The sequence below is a fragment of the Solea solea genome, chromosome 5 (genome assembly GCF_958295425.1).
Source record: "Solea solea chromosome 5, fSolSol10.1, whole genome shotgun sequence".
Classification (NCBI taxonomy): domain Eukaryota; kingdom Metazoa; phylum Chordata; class Actinopteri; order Pleuronectiformes; family Soleidae; genus Solea; species Solea solea.
In genome coordinates, this window is record NC_081138.1 from 13,599,944 (window position 1) to 13,614,494 (window position 14,551).

Below are 14,551 nucleotides of genomic sequence, written 5' to 3' on the forward strand. Positions count from 1 at the left end.
ACAAGCACACACAAGATCTCATTCAGAGAGAAGTGGCACAAAACATTTGGAAATAATCGTCTCCGATAACAAGTCACAAACAGAATTTCTTTTATATCCGTCTCCCATCAGGACAGAAAGAGGGACAGGACATAACCTGAAGACGTGCCGTCCACAGTCCAACAGGATCTGCCATATTGTACCACAGGTTGGATGTCGCTGGAAAGGAAAGCACCCACAACTGACATCCAGGAAACAAGAATGTAAACACACTGTGTTTGGAGCAGGTGTTGTCATGACAGAAAAGTGGACTCTTTCAAAGCAAGAGAGGGAATTGAAGGGTGCAGATTAGGAAGGAACAATCATTTTCAAATCAAAAAACGCTACTAAGGGATACAAGCAGCGTCACATATGTGGTGGCTTTAACTATAATTATTCTTTTTGTCTCCACACCCCCTCTTCAAGTGTGTGTATTTTCTACCTTATGTGGAAAAGTCTAAAAACCTTCCCATTTATTCAGATTTCCATGTGGTCTACTGAATCACTGACTGACTATTGAACAGATTATCTGTCTTAATAACTTGACTTGAACATATATCATCTTAATGCAGCATCTGTACATACCTGAGACAATGCATCATTTGCACTGTGACAGTATTGTACAACCAATTGCACCTTAGACTCTGACTACACTCTACCCTTTTGTACATTTATTTAAGTTTATTCCAATATTTTAGTTCAGTTGTGTGAAGGGAACTCGTAAAGTAAGAATTTCATTGCCCAGTGTAACCACTTGCTGTGTGCATGGTCTTTGAACAATCTCAGGGATAACACGCTGCTGTCGGCAATGTAGCCTTCTCTCTAGTATAACAGACTCGGCCCAAAACTCTCAGTGCGCCTGCACCCCACCCTGGTGCTGCGTTCACCGACCGTCGGAAACACAGCGCTTTAACAACAGTACAAACACACTAACTAAACTTGCCTGAAGCAGCATAAACATCAGCAAACATGCCATCATTCCTGTTTCGCTTCACCGTGTTTACATTTCGATATGGCTTCATCTTTTACAGCTTGCTGCCAGCTGTGCTCCTATTGGTTAATGTCAGATAGTTGATGAAATCCGTCATCCTCCTATACATGTGTAGGATTGCGTCATTGTAGATGAAAACTAGCACAGACAATATCTGAAGAAATTGCAGCGGGATTGCTGCCTTCCGTCCGAGCTGAAGCCAATCAGGCACGCTGCATTGAATTGGTATGAATGAGGAGTTGAAATTAACAATTCCAGATTCTAATTGAGTTTCTGAATGTTTAGAAATAAGTTTAAAATCATGCAAAATGGGATTGAAAGTAGGAAATAATCCACATTTTGAAAACATCCATTAGGACATAATGGGAATCACAAAAATTAAATACTGCAGTCTGAACAAGACAATTGAAGAGGAAGACAAGATACAGCAAAACTGCATATGATGTCATCTCGTAATAAGACTGGTTCTGGCCAGAGACAACGGCTAATTGACTGGTGGCTAAACAGGAGACGATATTAGAAAGGGAAAACGGAAGGACATTAGTGTCTTTGCCAAAGAGTAGGAGAGGTCAGTTTATAATGTGATCTATGGAAAAGCTGCACGGTTCTCAGTACTTTGTATCAAACTAGACACATTTGTCTACAGTCTGGTACAAAATCATAAATGACGAGTGAAATTTGTGAACTGGAGAACAAGTTGAGAAGAGGAGAAGGTTTTCAACAACCCTGTCTCCACTCTTACATGTGATTTAATCACTCAGAACCTTCCACGCGATACACACCAGTGTAAAATTCTGGTATAGGCTGAAAAGAGCCATGAAAGAGCTGAATTACGTCACTTTTTGTGAATGTTTTGAAGTCAAAATGAAGTTTCTACACTTCAGTGTGTGAAACAGTAAGAAAATCAGTGTCTGAAGTGAAGAAATTTGAATAATAAAAGTTGAATATTTCAGAAAGTATGAATATTCCACTGAATAATGTCCTAATTGAGTAAAACATATTGAAGTTTCAATGAAGTATGTGGACATTTTCAAAAGCAATGCAATAATGTCCTAACTGAACAGAGTGTTTTGAAATCTAAAATGTAGTTTCTATGATGAATTATGTGGATCTAGGTAACTGACAAACAATAAGAGGGAGAAAACAAAGTCACCACAGAACAACATGTAGTCAGATTGTTTGCAGCAAACCCACAAATAACAGGGACCTACTATGATTTGATTGGTAACTTTTAAGGCCCGTTCTAAACATAGACCCAAATATAGTAGATCTTCTCACACCACATGTGCCTTGTTGCAACATGAGGTCTGCAGTGAAGATGTCATTCCACAATCTTGACTAAAGTCCAAAGGCTGTGACTGGAACAACTGACCAGAGAAGATCCATTTGCCAATTTCACAGCTTCTTTTCTTTTACTGATTTTGTATCTTATTTCTATGTTATATGATTCTCATGTTACTTCCATTATTCCATTCCAAGTTCATTATAAGATCTAACATTTAAATTAGAAGGTAAAAAAACAAAAACAAAGCAGGGCTTGACTTGACAGGACTAAAGCTCCTGGTTATTCTTCCTCCTCCCTGTGTTTCACAATGTTCCTTCTTACTGTAAATAACCAGCGGCTGATCTATGCACTGGGAACAGACTGGTGTTGGGATTAAAAGCAGTGCACAACAATAGCCTTGGAGAACTCTACAGGGATCAATGTGGGAGTGGAGACTAAATAAACTGCTGCAATTACAGACCAGCTACAACAGGAGGAGGAGGAGGAGGAGGAGGAGGAGGAGGAGGAGGAGGAGGAAGAAACAGTGCCTTTACTTGTGGTGCCTGCTAACGCAGATCAGGTTTATTATGTGTGTGTAGGTGTGTCTGTGCCGGTGGGTGTGTTCTACAGGTGTCTGAGGAATGATGTTCAAGTTTAGACAAACGCCGACACTCGACTACACAACAGCACAACTCTAAGACATGCCCCCCCCCCACACACACACACACAGTACAGACACGGGGACAGCACAGGCAAAAAAGGGATGACCAGTGTGTGTATGTGTGTGTGTGTGAGTGACAGATAAGTGTTAAGTATGCAACAGCACAAGCATCTGCCACCGGCATGCTGGAACATGAGCGAGTATGAGAAAACTGGCTTCACCATGTTAATTACTGCTGCTATATCAGCTGAGTATGTACATGTGCGTGTGTGTTCTGTGGGTGTGGCTCATGGAAAGCGAGTTGGTTTGGCTGCTTAACTACTTGTACTGACGCTACAGTGAACCAGCTGGAGGTGCAGCGTCTGCAGTAACAGTCAACAGGGATCCACAAAACGTTATTGAAACCTCATATATATAAAAGGTCATTCTCTAATAGAGGAGAGCCCCTCTCATGGACACACGCATTCAGACACAACCGTGTCACAGTGCCATTGCTACTGGGGCCTGATTGTCAAAAACTAGAAAAGATATATTAAAGAATGGCAGCTCGTGTGATGGGAACATGATTTTGTCGAACATTTGCTTCAACTGTTCAGCCCATGCAGAGTATGTAAATGTTAGAGGTAACTCAAAACTGAAAAGGTCAGTGTCATTACAGACCATATGTTCTTTATGTCGAGCGAATACCTCCTGGAACGTGTCTGTGTTCTGAATGAGCTGCATGTTAAAACAAACAGAGAAGAAGCCAAGAGACATATGGACAGCTTGCCTCAAGTATAATAAAATATTCTTAAAGATATGTGGTTTACTTGAGTTTGTCGATCAGTTATTGGCCACCATTATACATCTGTAAGTGTTTCATTTCTAAGGTTCATGTTTTTATATATTTAAATATGAGTGAGTTGCAGGTAAAACCACTGAAAATTAGACTTTTACACTGGCCTCATCATTGGTGATGAGCTTGGGTTTAGTCCTCTAAGTTTACTCTGATGTGATCAGTCACAAGCACAAGGCTAGAGTCATATAATCTGGATGAGGAGATGAAAAAATCAGCAAAACGGAGTGTATTTAAAAAGAAGTATGTAGATATGACTATTACAGATACAATACAGAATGACCCAGGAGGAAAGTATGATAAAGGTCAGAGACAGAAATCTGTAGACACCGTGTGGAGACGGCAGTGGAAGCAAATGTAACCCAACAAAAACAAGAAGCGAATGTTCCCAAACAGCAGCTGACATTGATAAGCACAAATGTCAACACATGAGAAGTATTCAGCTGTGAATCGAGCCACGACGGAGAATCAATTGATCCAAGATGGAACTGGATCCATCTTGGATTCAGTGACCTGCTGAGCTGGTCACTGAATGCGATCGACAGAGTGTTCTCAACAAGAAGTGCAGGTTCTGCTGAACCTAGTTGCCCAGATGGGACCTTCATGGCTGGCTACATTCAGGACGGATTGGATAAGTGGAGAGTCGTGTGCCTTGCCGCACTGGATGTAGAGGATGTCGAGGATGTGTACATATTCACATTCATGACAACCGGAATGCTCACCTTGGGATGTGGTATGTTCATGCAATATCGGAAACTGAGAAAGAAAACCAAACGGGCTCTCACACCATCCAAGTTAATAGTTAACCTGATGAATTGACCTCTATTGATTGGATCATTTTGTGACTTTTGGGATGTTGAACATGCCAGGCAACAAGTCGAGACTGTCACTCACGACGGAATATTATGGACACATGTACAGACATACATGGAGTCTGATTGACTGTCTAGAGCTAGACTGCATCTCTGAGTGCTACCTGATGCTGAAACATGTTTTTGTCAAAATGTCATAAGAAAAATAAAAAAATAAAAAATTGTATGAGGAAATGATGTATTGTACGATGAATATATGTATTCTGTGGGTAATGGGGGCGGGACTAGATAAGCGTTTGCTTCTCCCGCTTTCCCTTTCGGTTATGTGTATTGTGTGAACTACACTAAGATGATGTGTTGAGTGATCTAACTGACATGACTGAAATAAACAAATAAACATATAAATATAAATATATATACACAGCTACACCTTTCTTAAGACAAGAAAAACAAGGCGTCTTGCAACAGATAAAGGTTTTTAAACTACAACTACACTCTGATGGGGCTTTTCCATTCCTAAGAAAATTAGGAAGAATTTTTCCAAAATGTCTCCCACCACATTCCTCTCTTTGCCTTACTAGTGCTAATGTCAATTTTCATTTAATTCCATTACCATCCTGTCGTCAGTCAGCTGAGATTGGCACAGCACCCCCCCACGACCCTCCTGTGGTAGAACGGATGGATACCGGAAAGCAGAGAAATAGAGCGTTGCGCCCATATACTTGTCATTATGGAACGACACTCCAGTCAGACAAGATTTACGAGCGTGTCACCACATGTTTGTGATGTCAGCTTCTGATTACCGTAAATTCCTAAACGGTTGAATAACTTCCAGATATTGAAAGTGAAAGTTATCTTTGAAAAAGAAAATCTACAAGTTCATCGCCTGCCCAAAAAACACCCAGAGGACTGTCAAAGATCAGTAGGTCTTGTTAGCAAGGAGAGTAGAAATGAAATACTACAAATGATATGAGAGATAATGAGCAAAGAGAAGCATAACAGTGCACATGGGGCGAGCTGAGGATTGTTCTGTGTGGGAAAGTAATATGAAGCAGAGCGTCTGAGGTGAAGAAACTCAGTTGCAACACGACGACACACAAGAAGCTTCGGATGTCATTTGTACAAAACATCAACAGAAGTTTAAAAGGGCACACAGAAGTGGTTCCTGCAGCTCAAAAGGTAAAAACAGATGCAGCCACTCACATGGACGCCAGCTGAACACACTTTCACAATTCACATGTTTATATACCTCCGGCAGAATTTCAGAGACACTGGTTATATTTGGAAAATCTGCTGATGAAGAAAACTTTTCTCTCTTTCTATCAAATAAAGCTATATAGCTTGTGTACACATTTAAAATCAGAATGATGACTGAAATGATCCAAATGGCCGTGTTCAAAGGTTTACATCCCCATAAATGTGACACACAAATTCAGGGTAAGTTTTGACACTTGTGAATTGTTTGATAGTGCCTCTGGTTATTGTCTCTGTGCAAATAGCTACTACATTTCTTAGTTCTTGAAAGTCCACATCAAATAAGACAGTGAGTCATGGGGAAAGCAAAAGAACCTGCGAGGAAATCGGTCAGGATTTGAAAAAAGTTCCAGAAGCAACTTCAGATGAAACGCAAACCTTGCTGCAGAAATATTCTGTGGTTTCTTGAGTTCTTGAACAAACTTAAGCTGCATTGTCGTGTTGCCAGAAACAAAACCCATAACCGCACCAAAAGTATATAGAATAACAATATAGCAAACAGCACCAAGACTAGCCACAAAACCTCTGGGACTAAGTCCTTTGGACCACAACCAATAACAATATATTTGGAGAGGAGTCAGTAAGTCCTATAACACAACCATCCCTACTGCAGAGTGTGGAGGTTGCTCTCTGATGTTTTGGGCATGTGTGAGCAATAAGAGCACAGGACATTCAGTCAAAACATGATGGCATGATGAATATGAATTCTGCAAGAAAATGGAGGACAATTCGCAATAATCAGTCCAGAAGCTCCAATGACACAACGTCAAGTCAAACCTTTAGTGTTGACTCAACCTTCAGTCTAACGTTCAGTGTTGACACACAAACATACATATTGGTTCAAAAATGCAGCGAAGATAACAGCCATGAAATTCTGTCACTCAGACACACACAGACAACAGAGATTTATCAGCATGTAATGCAGGAATTGAGAACAGGTGGGAGATGGTGAGACAGAGGGAGATTCTGGTTGTTGGTTCATAGAGAAGTGGGTCAGGGCAGTGAGGGCGGGGAGGAGGAGGAGGAGGAGGGGACAGGTCAGCTGAGGGAGGGATGAGGAGGTAGCGACGGATAGAGAGGCAAGTCCAGACCTCATAAGCTTCACTGGAAAATGTCATTAATCTGATTAATGTACACATACAGTTTCGCTGCAGCCAGACCCCGGGTCTATGAGCTCCAACATATCAAGCATATGGCAAACTATGCATGTATATGCTCCATCTGCATTCCAAGAGAGAGTTTCAGTTTGTAGGGGTATGCACTGGGGAGTGCAGCCTTCCAGCATCTATAAACAGAAGCACTTTCAGATCTATCTATCTATATAATATAATATAATATAATATATTATATTATATATATATATACACATATATATATATATAATTAGATATAATAGATATCTGCTCCAGCTGCAGATATCCTGCCAACAGCTGGCTGTGTATCAGAGCAGCCGTGAAATTACACGAACCTCACAATAACTACGTGTGCAAAATAACCATATCCTGGGTTAACTTTAGGAGTCGTTGTCGTCCTAATAGAGGAAATATTTAGGAAATTTAGTGGTATTGTTTCCAACCATGTTACAACCACATCCCACCACAGTGAGCGCTTTCGGCTGTGGATAAAGCTTCACTTAACTGCCAACAGGATGTGATTTCCCTCGATGTGCTCCCACACATGTTGTCACAAGAACCAGGTTAGCAAACACACACATATGACAGCAACAATACAAAAGAGGAAAAAAGTCCCCAATCAACACACACACACACACCCAACAGTGTCAAGGCAACACGCTTTAGACAAAAATGAAACCTGTTCTAGGTGCTGCAGCACACAGCAACACGACTACACAACAGTTAACTCACCAACACTGTATCGAGTAACAATCTGTCTCTCCAAGGTGATCTATATTCTGCACTGCAGTGGAATAACATATCTTAAACAAAAATAACTGATAAATTAAATTTTAAATGCAAGAAACATTTAGAGCACTTAGCATTTATCTCTAGCTCATGAAAGTGATTAGTTATCAGCATCCATAGGAAGGTTTTGAGGTAAAACATGAAATCATTTGTTGTTTCAAGCTTCTCAGAGAAGACATTTTTCATTGTTCACTGTAAATACAGACTACGAACATCGTCTGTCAAGACATCTGATGTCTAACAACTGCTATAGGGCTGCAACTATCAATTATTTTCATAATCGATTAATTTGTCGTTTATTTTCTCTGTTAATCGAGCACTTTTTTGGTCCGTAAAATGATCAGTGTTTAACAACCCTGGAAATGATGATGTTCTCAAAGGTCTTGTTTTGTCCACAAACAAAAATGATTCAGTTTTTGTTATATGGAGCAAAGAAACCAGAAAATACTCACATTTAAGAAGCTGAAAAATCTTGTTTTAATTATTGCAAAAACACTCAAATGGATTAATTGATTATTAAAATAGTAATCGAATAATCGTTGCAGCCCGAAACTGATCAGCTTAATTCGGTGTAGCACAAAGAGGAGAGAGTTAACAAAGATAGCTAGAGATAATAGTACCAAAGCTCAGTGATTTACACATTAGATTATGTTGGTTTAATTCAAACTATCGGTTTACTGTGTAAACTGTGTGTAACATACAGGAAACATGCAAATGCAGCTGGATAAACTGTGGTGTGGTGACGAGGACGTTGCACAGGACAAAAAAACAATGCAGGCACTGTGGTAGAGCGGTGAGACAGCCAAACTTACCTTAACAAAGACAAAAACAGAGACGGACAGATGTCCAAGCAGAAGATGGCTTTTATCTCTGTGGGCCTGAGAAGGGACAGGCGGTGAGAGGAAGATTCCTCAGCAGCAGATGCAGCAGCAAAAGGAAAAACACAGAGAGATTTGTTAGACAGAGGTGCAGCCGCAGCAAGTGGTTAGATCCCTCAGCAGCCCGACAGTGTTGCGACCCGGCCGGGCCAGTTGCCAGTTATACGTCTCCATGCTGCATGAGGGTGGCACATTCTGGGAGAAGAGGTGAAATGCCACACATGGAGCGTGCTGTGGACGGCTAATGAAAAAGCCACAGACCATCAGTGAGGTCAGAGCAGTCAACTCACACCTCTAAATTTACCTGCTTTTACATCGAGTTGAGACCAGAGTGTCAGGTTTTAAACGGACAACACTAGTGATTTTATAACCAGCCAGGTTACTACAAATCATATTATAGATCATGTTCAAACACAAACAGTTTGATAACAGTTTTACCACCTTGCATAGCCTCAATCAGTGTTTACGAGAGCCCAACCATCATTTAAATGTGTTAATGGCATTCGTTTTAAAGTCGGATAAGGTAAGGTCCATTTTTAAAGGCTTCATAACTCAATAACCTGAACATTAACTCAAACATGCAACAGTGAAGTCAATCAAGTGTAATGAAGACTCAGTCTCAGTCTTACATCTGTTTTTTTTCCTTGTCTTGACATTATTGTAATGCTTATGGAAGATATCTGATCTTATAAACAGTTTTCCATCATTACATAATATAAGACAGGGAGCAGCTAGAAGTTTGTCTGAAAATTACTCATTCTAAACTTTTTAAATATAACATTTCCCTTGATACCAGGGTCATGGTGAGTGCACTCAACAGGGTTCAAATACAGGAACCTTTTATTTTTGGCTGGGCTACATTATTTTCAGGCTTGTATACACATCATGTTAATCTGACGAAAAGAAGTGAACATGTCACATGACTGCTCATGTGGTGACCTCACTCCTGCAACGTCTGACAGCCACTCTAAAGGGTGACTAAATAAATGACAAACAAACCCTGTGATGAGTCTTAGAACAACAACAAAAACAAGCAAACTGTGGAGACACACAGATCCAACTGGAGTCAGAAAAAAAGGACAACTCAGCCTTGTTCCCACACACACAGCTGTTTCCCCAGCTCAACCAGAACCACATCAGTGAGGCTATGTTGGGCCACGACCGCATCCAGCTCCCAGCTGCCCCAGCTCTGCACAGAAAACTACAGTATACACGCAGCATGCATGCCCAAACTGGCTTGGCACAACCTGTTACACTAAAATGAAACCAGAAGCTGCTTCCACTGCTGTTCAGTTTCGATTAATCTGCATGAAGCCTTTGTTAGTTTTTCAAAAACGCTTCCCAGAAAACTCAGAACTTATTAAATATGTGTTATATTCAAATGTTTCTGACTGCAGGTTTGCAAACAGATGAGTCATGTTGCATCCATTTATCTTCATGTAAAGGGTATTTAGTACTATACAAATGTCTATACTGTCAAGTCTACTTGGTACTTTTCGGGACGCTATGTTACTATGACAACAACTTTTCCAAATAATCAAAGATATTTCTGGAAAACAGACATGGACAAAATGTACATAGAACCCTTGTTTAAAGACTTTTCATTCTTCAGGTGTTAATATTCAGAAAAGCACAACAGTGAAGCTGACCAACCACAGCGTTACTGACAGGCTGAGAGGGAGTTAACATTCTGCACTGACATATTTCATGTTTCCATGAAATTCCATTTGCCTTTCAGGATCTGAAGCCTACAAGCAAATGGGAGGGAGGAGGTTTCTGTCCTCCTGCCCCGCCTCCACAGTGGATCCTACCACAATACTGTTGCTTTGTAAGGAGACTCGTTATAAACTCCCCCACAAGGATTTCTATTAACCAACAGAATGCCAACTGTTAGGACTTTGTGTCTTCTGATGGAAGTTGTGTCGATTGAAAAGTCACTGGTGACAAACAAAATGTTTTTCTACATGTGGAGCTGTCAAAATTCATTAAAGAAATGTCAGAGAAAAAAACACAGTTTCAAAGCACAAACGTGTTTGTATTCAAATTAGGGATGCACGATATTAGACTTTTTGATGATATCTGATATATCAGGAGTGCTTGGGCCGATCATCGATATATACGTTTTTCTTTTGCCCAACTGCAGAGGTCATTTAGTCTTTTCAGTGGTGAAATTAACATAATATTTTCATACATAGTGTATATGTCGCAGCAGGTGTGGATATAAAATATCTATATTGTGCAAAATAAATAAGCATCAAAAATAATAATAGCTGTAGGGGGCGCTATTATAGATGTGAAGGAGGTAGCAGCTTTTCAGCCTACTATTCTCATTATTGGTCATATCAGCAGATCTTGGAGTGTTTGCCGATATTCAAAGCCAATATCTGCCGATATCCATCCATGAGAACTGTTTCATGACAGAACTGCAGTCTTTACAGCAATATATTTGCCATTAAGAACAATGCTAGTGCTTTTGTGTCACCATAACACTGATGTAAGCAGGGACAACACAAACAACATGAATAAGAGTAAACGTGGCAAAGAACAAGTTAATTCTGTGAGCCACAACAAAACAAGGAGCTTGTACCTAAAAGACGAGTAACTGTTGTGCCACACCATTGACGCCAATCTCTTTGACGCTAATCTCTTTGACATCATGGCCCTTTTGGATTTGACTGCACATATGTTGTTCATTCTTTTTAAAAGGAAGTCAGAAAAAGTCATTTGCATTCTTAAATCAATCTCATCTGTTCTACTGTACAGATCTGCTCATCCTGTGGTTAATTTCACGACACCAGATCTCCATCACTGCTGCAGGCCGAGGAAAAAATGCTCACCCCCTAAAGTACAGTAATGTTGCACAGTAACAGCATGTGTGTGGTCGTTTGGTTAGTCTAACCCAGAATCAAACTTTGAACTTAAACAAAACTCTGAACTTTGATTCATGTAGTTGACAAGGACACAGACTGAGAAAGAACTGTGGCACCGCTGCTTCATAACTGAGCTTCTGTTAAGTTTGTTTTGGATTTTTTTTTGGCCTGTACTGGTCAAAAACAGCCAGGCGTAGCCTTAAAACATGTTTTAAAACTGTTACAAAATGTAAAGGAGAATAATCCCAGTCACATTTAGTTCATTACTCCTCTCAATACTTTAAGTGAGTCATTTATACAGTATTTTGGTATATTGTAGTACAATGTGTGCAGATATTAAAAAGGTATGTTTAGAAATATGAATGAATATATCCATTGATTAATCAATTTTTATAACTATATGCAATATTATTGTGAGTTATTGTAATGAAGGCTACTTTTAAATTATATCACTTAAGTACCGACAGCAACGACACAGATGCTTTTCATGGAGATCAAAAAATCATAATAACAAGTTCATTTGAAAAGTAAGGGATATTTTTTCTATTGTTGTCAAAAAGGTTTAAGATTTGTCAAACCTTATTTTTATTTATTTTTTAACTGAATGAATGAATCACCATTTATGAAAAATGACTCAGTCATGGTCAAAACCCAGATCAGAAGAATTGTGTGGACCAGATTGACAGGGCTACTGTTTAAAAACAGAGCCTCTGTTTTGTTAAAGTCTTCTAGCCCCAATGTAAACCACATGGGACCAAGTCTGGATCAAACACCGCTCTAGATTACACGACAGATAGATTAGATACGGTGCATTTTATTTATTTACGACTGATTATTTAAATGTCCATTTACAAAGCGGGGATATATCACCGCTTTGTTTCATGCAGAATGCATGAAGATATAAAACCACTTCACAAAAACTTGTCATGTCTAAAGTTCATTATCAAGAACTTCATTTTATGTATTAAAAACACAAAGCACACCACCATATAGTCCACACCAGAACAGGTTTGACAATCCTTGATGTTTTGGGTAGACCTGGTCGAGGTGGAGCGACACTGAGAAACTTTTTTTTCTTTATTACAATAGTCAGATATTCACATATCTGAAACTGTCATTTGGAGAATGTTAAGACTTTAAGTGAGATCTCAATTGTCCTTTCAAAACTGTAACTGGAGAATAGGCACAAGGGCATGATATAAAAGTGTTGGCGAAAAAGCATTTTCAAGTCATTGAAATCGTAAGAAATATCACAATTATTCTTAAATTGAAAGGGTTATGGTTAGGTTAGTACTTCACCACTACTAACTTCATGTGAGATCAGTGGTTAGTGATCAGATAGTTATACCCAATGTAAAACTTATGAAAGGAAAAGCAGCATTTAGCTACTACAGTACTACACTGGGACCAGCTGCCTGAAAATGCTAAACTAAACTATTGGACACAATCTAAGGTAAAACATAACCCATTATTTATCACCTTTATTATTTCATATAATTTGTAATTGTTTTATTCAGATTTTGTTTGTTACCTAACATTATGTTTTGATTTATGTTTATGTTTACAATTATTATCATTCTTGTTTTGACATAATTTACACCTTTTTTTACAATTGGAGTGTACTTTGAACGTAGCACTGATTTCTTTATATTCTGTTTGTGTATTGTTGTTAAATGTCAACGTACAGCAGCCTGTGAGTGAAAGATGCGTTGTCAACTTCCTGTTATCCGTTAACGAGTGCGGTTTTTATCGTCTAATAGCGTTTATCGTCTTACTGGAGATATCATCATGCAAGTCTCCCCTTTTGATCACTACTTGTTGAATCGGCACTGTTTTTTGGGAGCAGGGTGATTCCGCAGTGGAAGTGTCTGGACCCACGCAGGTGCAAACATGTGCCGCTAACAGACAGGTGAGCTTCTTACCTGTTTTTGTTCCGACCTGGAGGAACAAACCAGAACACCGTGCAGGAGCTGCGGCCTCTCTCCTCCTCCTCACTCACCGGTTGTCGTATCTGGAACCGTCAAAGGGAAGAAAAAGGCAGCGGTAATGATAATAGTCCTCGTTAAGCCTCCACAAACTGCGACATGTCGCCGGTTTACTCCGCAGTCACCGTCGGTCCCTGTTTTCACCAGCAGGATCAGGATCAGTCCGCTTCTGCTGCTGTTTTCCCTGCTCCTCCTTTTGGAGAGGAAGAAAACTTTTCACCGTGTTAAACGGGAAAAACAAACATGGGTGTTGAATTAAAGTGCCGCGTTCTGCTCAGAGGAGACGGAGAAGTTGTCCTCAGCTGGTGGATAAAAAAGTGTCCTCCCCCTCCGGTAGTTACCGCCGTCTGTCCCTGTCTCTGCTGCTGTAATCAGATGCTGCTCGACACAATATCCATTCATCCTATTACACAGTTTAACCCTTTACTGGCGTCTGCCTGACTTTATGCTGCCTTCACGGCACCGCAGGAAAAAAACATGTCATTTTCAATTGAGAAACAGTCAGACATACATATTTAGTTATGTCACTCGTGTATGTTTAACTACGGTATTAGAGCCACATGTAAAGAAAAGAATAATTCTTAAGTCAGAATTCTCAGACGTTTCCTTCTCAAAATTCTGACTTTAATCTCAGAATTCATGCTGTTTTATTATTATTTTTTTACATGTGGTCCTAATACTCTTCCGTATTTAACAGCCTCAATAATAACAAAGCTAAAAAAAAAATCATAAATTGCAGATTAAATACAAATTTGGGGCATAATTTCCACACCTTTAATTGAGAATTAATGGCAGAAGCTTCTTGGAAATGTAAGAAAAGATACTGTATGTTTAATTTTGAATGTAAATAAGCTGGATCAATCAAGTTGAGTTCACTCTCCTCATTAAATTTATAAATAAAAACGTTTAGATTCCAACATTTGAGGCAGATTTTGTATTATTATTATTATTATTATTATAAACAGACTTAATGCAGACTTGTGTGTGGAGACGTCATGTTTGTTTTTCATGTTAAATGAACTGTGACACATCAAAGTCAGAAAGACACACACATATATATG

The 14,551-nt window shown here is 39.5% G+C and overlaps 1 protein-coding gene across 4 annotated transcripts in view; it reads right to left on the bottom strand.

The window, feature by feature from the left end:
* pacsin3 (protein kinase C and casein kinase substrate in neurons 3) overlaps nucleotides 1-13,876 on the bottom strand; it is a 33,892-nt gene extending 20,016 nt beyond the window's left edge. The window contains exons 1-2 of one of the 4 annotated variants that reach the window (XM_058629417.1): nucleotides 13,428-13,876; nucleotides 8,570-8,635 (exon numbers count right to left, since the gene is read on the bottom strand). The gene's annotated coding sequence lies outside the window, so the exon portion shown is untranslated. Of the gene's footprint in view, nucleotides 1-8,569; nucleotides 8,778-13,427 lie in introns of those variants that run through there. The other 3 variants (XM_058629416.1, XM_058629415.1, XM_058629418.1) reach the window with 3 other exon arrangements.
* Nucleotides 13,877-14,551: the final 675 nt, after the last annotated feature.